Here is a 5,928-nt window from a genome sequence, read left to right as displayed (position 1 = left end):
TAGTTCCTATGCACACTTCCCCGACAACGACGCCAAAATATTGAGGCAAATTAATTACCTATCATTTAATTGTCATCCCGGGGGTTTTGTAAAACTTGTGAAGCATGCATGCACTGTATATGTTAGAAATTAACTTCCAATTTAGATCAATCTAACTACGAAACCAAATAACGACAAACCAAATTCACCTATTCTAATTCAACACTCAAGTCAAAAGAAATTACAGTACAATTATAGTACATCGCGCAAAATTGAAACCTTAATCGACCACACTTGAAAGAATTGAAATTGCATGAAATGAAATCTACTCTAAGGGATCATGTGTGCATTATCAAATCGGGATCCTATGAAATGAATAATCAAAATCACATGACATAAAATGAAAGCAAAAACAATCATTTTTAACCTCTCACATAGGAAAAGATATGAAAGAAAATAAAAACAATCACTTTTAACCTCTAGATATGAAAGCAAATAAAAATAATCGCTCTTAACCTCTAGATATGAAAGCAAATAAAAACAATCGCTCTTAACCTCTAGATATGAAAGCAAATAAAAACAATCACTCTTAACCTCTCACATGGGAAAAGATATGAAATAAATAAATCTTAATCTATGAAAGCAATAAATCTTAATCAATGAAAAACAATAAATCTCACTTTATAGGTGGCCAATCCAAAAGCATGAAAGATGGCAAGTTGAGAGGCTCCCAGTGCAAGCATTACCAATCAAGGTGAACATCACTCATGAGCATGGTGCTAAATCTAAATTCTATTCAAAACATAAGAATCTTAACTTTCCACCTGAGTATCTACAACTTTACACATGCTTTTGAAAGGAGAAGGCTCTCCTATTTATACAAAAACATAAGAAGCCACCTCATTAATGGAGGTCCATCATTCTTTCCCTAGATCCCTAGAAAATCTCATAGAGTTACAACTCAAATAGGTAATGATGAGACACATATCCTCTTTGACCTTTATCCAAATCTTCTTCCATATCTTGAAGGGAATTCGAATTTGAACATTGGAGGCCACATAAGAGTGCCTTGGAAGCTTTCAAATGACCTAAAAATGTCATGAAACTCAAGCCACTTTTAAGTATTAGCAAGTATATGTCATTTTTCTAAGTTTTAACCATAAATTCACCTAAAATACTAGAAATCATTAGCTTTTGGAAAACAGAAAGGTAACCCCATGTAATCATGAAAATGGAGCTAATGAAAGATTATATGGCTATGGAGTTGTGACATGTGAGTGGATGATATTTTGAAGACATTTTGGAGACTATACATACCCCCCAACTGACGTTATTGCATGTCGTCATGCAATTCACTGTATTGCTTAATCATGATTTGCTTTTGAATGAGCTTGGCTTATTTCAATTGTCCTTAAACTTTGCATTTGACGATTTCATTTCTTTTTGCAAAGTATTCCTTGTCATGCATTGAATTGCAACATGTTTGGTTGGTTCTTGTGTGACAACCAAATTTTAATTGGTATTGGTTCTTGTGTTTCAATACCTTGTTTCTTTTTGTTGCATCAAGATTCATTGAACATATTTAAGAATGTATCTTTAAATCAACCATATAATTTTCTCATCATTTAGTCATTTATTTGCAAATCACATAAATTTTGAACCATAATGCAATCATAATTGATTAGGATAAGTATGTTAGGATCAAACGAAGTGATATGGATGTGATAATAAATGGATGTCCCTCCCCCCAACTAAAGGTGTTTACGTTTTTTTTTCAAATGAGAAAGGAAATATGGTGAAGTATTTTCCAAAAATTATAATTTCAGTATTCAAGGAATTCTATGATTAAAAGCTAGAAAAGAACATACCTTTACTTACCTTGGAAGTGACCAAACTATGCATATGTAGAGAAGTTGGCGCTGCTGCTGGATCATGGAATAGAATGTAGAATTTCATCTACTTCTTGGTTGCATAAATGGTGGATGAGGTGGTGAAAGTGGATTCTTTATTTCTGCTGCTAAATATGTTGTATCTACTGCAAAATGCTGAAATGATATAGTCTTCACCTACTACAAAACCCGATGGTACAATTCTAGTCAAGAGAATGAATATGTTGTTGTTGAGCATGAAGAGAAGTCATTGGATTACCGGCCATTAATGAATGTCGTTAACCAATGTGAGACAAACTCGCCATTACTGTCAATGAGTGCCAAGGTACCTAAGTACATCCTGTAAAGTGCGAATAGATGAGCTAATGTCGAGCCACTTGCAAGATCCAACGATCAAGGGACATTGATGTATTCCCATGATTGTCAGTGAGAGAACTTGTCATTGATGCATACAAGCCTCAAGGTATTAATAAGGACTCTAGCCTTGAACCTAGATAATTTGCTGATGTCGATAAGCCAAGAATTGTTAGAAGGGAGGCAATAAATGAATCCCCCATCATCTAAAGCAAGTATGGAATAATGATTTTGGAAGGACTATGGATGGAAAATTTGCATCAAGCAGGAGTTATTTGATGGAAAAGGAAAACAACAAGAGGACAAACAAATGAATGGAAAGCAAAAGGACAAATCAACAGGTAAGTGGGCTGAATGTCTTTATGAATGGAAATTATGGAAAATGTGAATGGAAAATTTAATTAGAAAATGTGAAGGAAACATGCGACTCTTACAAGGAAAATGGTGACAATGATGTTTAGTGAAAAATGCTTGGGTAGCTTGTGAATTTGGAGAGGAAAAATGATGACATTTATGGATGACATAAATGGATTTAATTGGTTCATGTTTCTTTGAAATTGGTGGTAGAAAACCAATCATGCATAATTGGATTCCTTCAATTCTCCGATTGTCCTAAAACATGAAAACAAACATGGCACTAATATTGCAATAAAACATTAGTTTGTTCAAAGAGAAGTGATCAATTTCTCTAGGTACATTCCAAAAATTTACATAATTGACAGGTTCATGATGTGTCTTCATTTCAAATGGTTAGTCCACTTTCACAATTGTGATAATAAATCCAATTTCTAAAAAAAACAATTTCCTCAATTTATCTTTGAATCATAGCATTTCATAAAGATAAAGAAATATTATTTGTGAATGCTTAATGATTCATGCAAAACAATCCTTAATAAATAATTCATCAATCGACCCTGCAGATAAAGTACCCTTACAATTGTTCTTCTTTCCTACATCATACTTGAAGACGTAACATTAGATAAAACTAATAATAAATTTTTGAGCATGATTTTTTGATTAGAATGCATTGTTGACAAATATATCATTGAATTAAATACAGAGCTGTAGAATTGTTGTTCAGCTGCATAATTGCACAGTTTCTGTAGCTAAAATCCTGAACAGACAGTTAAGTACACATAGCTATGCATTTTTGTTATGAACAAATAACCAATTCAATATTCAAATTGATCAATACCTCTTTCAGAAAAATTAGCAAATAGAACAATTTTTATTTTTATTTTTTATTTCTTGCTTCGATAGGTGTGTAAGTGAATCATCTCAAAAGTTCCTTTTTTTTTTTTTTTTTACTTTGCTCCAATCATGAATTGAATTTCACATCAATTTTTTTTTGAGAATTTTTCTCATGGAAATTTTCTTGAAAATAATATAACATACAATCTAAAAATTAATGAAATATTTACAAAACTAAAAAGTAAAATAAATGTACAAAAAAAAAAACTACGTACAAACTTAAATATATATACAAACAAATCAAAAAAAAAAAATCATAACAAAACCTATAACATAAATGTTATAAAAAACACTTCATTAAAAAAAAGAAAACAACAAATATTATACAAAACATATACATGCATTTTAAAAAACATAACAGTCATTATACTTAACATATAACATTAAAAAGCCCACGGGGCTTTGGATTGACGGTGAATGGGTGCCTTGTTAAGACACTCCTTGCGATAGGTCACCGGTTCAAATCCCCCGTGGGTACTTAGGTTAGTCTTAACTTAGAAAAAAAAACATATAACATTAAAAAAAAACATAGCATAACAAAAAAAAAGAATGGAACATAACAAAATCAATATAATAATAAAAAAAAAACTGATAATCTAAGACTATCAAACAATACATTCCTTCTACTCAAAACAACCTTTGCAATGGTTGCATTCAACTCTTTTATTTCTTTCACAACTCCAACACGACCCTTAGTGAAACATCTCTTGATTTTATCTTTAATCTCCACATGCAAACTCCTAAATGTGAAGTAAGGCTATCCATATGGATCAACCTGTATAACAAACCAAGGCAAGCACTCAATTGATTTATCTCGAAGCCTATCGAAATGCAATATCTTGGAATAGACCAGGTGTGATTCACCTCTTCAGTGTGCTCATGTGGTAGGCTCCTAGTATGTCCCTCCCCCGGTCGGTTCCATCAAATCATAGTGAAAGGAGTAATTGGCTTGTTCTTTGGATGGAAGGCCAACACCAGGAAATAGACTAAGTCAAATAGATTGAGATATGGCTAACACTGGGAAACAACCCGAGTCTCAATTTGCATGGAAACTAGTGAAGATCTCGTAAAACCAGACAATAAAATCTCTCTGGGGGATATACCTCCTGTAGATCAGGGAGATCGGATTCTTAGTGGATTGTTTGCAGGAGAAAATCGAGTTTTCTCCTTCCATCATGGCTACAACTGTCTCTGCATTTAATTAAACACTGTTTTTCTCACACAATCTACAAATAAGGCTCCAGAGAACCCCGAAAATATCTCAAACACTTACAAATTTGTGAAAATCCCTACTAGGTAATATAATTAACCCCGTTATGAGAAAAACCCATGTTTTAGTTTTTTGAAATTCGTTTTCATTTGGCTAGAAAACGTGTTTTAAAATGAAGTGTCAAAAAATGCTACGCATTTCCTCTACTCATGTAACTGTTGGGTCTTCTAAACTAGAATTAAATAATGGTTGTTGTTTCTCCTGCGAGAAATTTTCCAATCTCAAGATGCTCTGGATTTCTTCTGGGCACGATTTGATCTGTAACTTCACTGTTATTCTTTATTCTTGCTACTAGAGTGGCTGATGACACGGTATGTGTTTTTTTTAGTCATGCAATACAATGAATTGAAAATTAACAACTTACATGATCTCTTGGATTTTGTGCAGAACGATGAGGATGAGTGGGAATATTTTTAATTCAGGAGAATTGAAGTTTATCAACAACATTACCATGATGGAAATCCAGCAGAATCGCATCAATTTTTTTGAATGCGCACAATCTCAGCTATAAGACTATTAAACTCAGTGTTTAGCAATTTATTGCCAACACTAAACAGGTTGTGAATGGAGTGTGCCTACATCATTTTGATGATTAATTGGATCAGCTGAAACACATCCATCAGATCCCTTTTTTATTCAAAACTAATAAGAAACCCTTCAGGCATTTGCGTAATCTGATATTTGCATTATCAATTTTCCAATTCTTGATTATGATAGAGTCGATAGTCTTTGCAAGCATCTATCGTTCCTTGCTTCTTTGACAAGAGATCCAGTGTTTTCGATTCTAAAGCCATGGGAAGAAGAGATCATTAAGGCGAGGAGTTCACTTTGGGAAAGATCCGAGATTATTGGATCGTGATGGATGTGCTAGAATTAAATTAAGTTCGGCTGCAGAAATGAGTCGTTTCTGCAGCTCCTATAAAATGGAATAGATATGTAGCAATTCGAAGCAATATATATCTATATATATATTATGATGATTTTTTTTTGAATTTGGATTTTGATTTTTAAGCTAATGTATTTGAATTTATTTTTTTACAGGTCGCACGAGAGCGAGTTATCAATTTGTCAATTTGTCAATTCTCTTAAAAAAAGGAATTGATAGTTTTTTTAAAAATTTACATTTCCCTAATTCAAAAACACGATTTTATTATTATTATTATTGAAAATCTAACATGATTATTT

The sequence above is a fragment of the Pinus tabuliformis genome, chromosome 7 (genome assembly GCF_031772625.1).
Source record: "Pinus tabuliformis cultivar Carrire ecotype Pingquan chromosome 7, CPIR1, whole genome shotgun sequence".
NCBI classification, from domain to species: domain Eukaryota; kingdom Viridiplantae; phylum Streptophyta; class Pinopsida; order Pinales; family Pinaceae; genus Pinus; species Pinus tabuliformis.
This window is presented reverse-complemented; position numbering follows the sequence as displayed.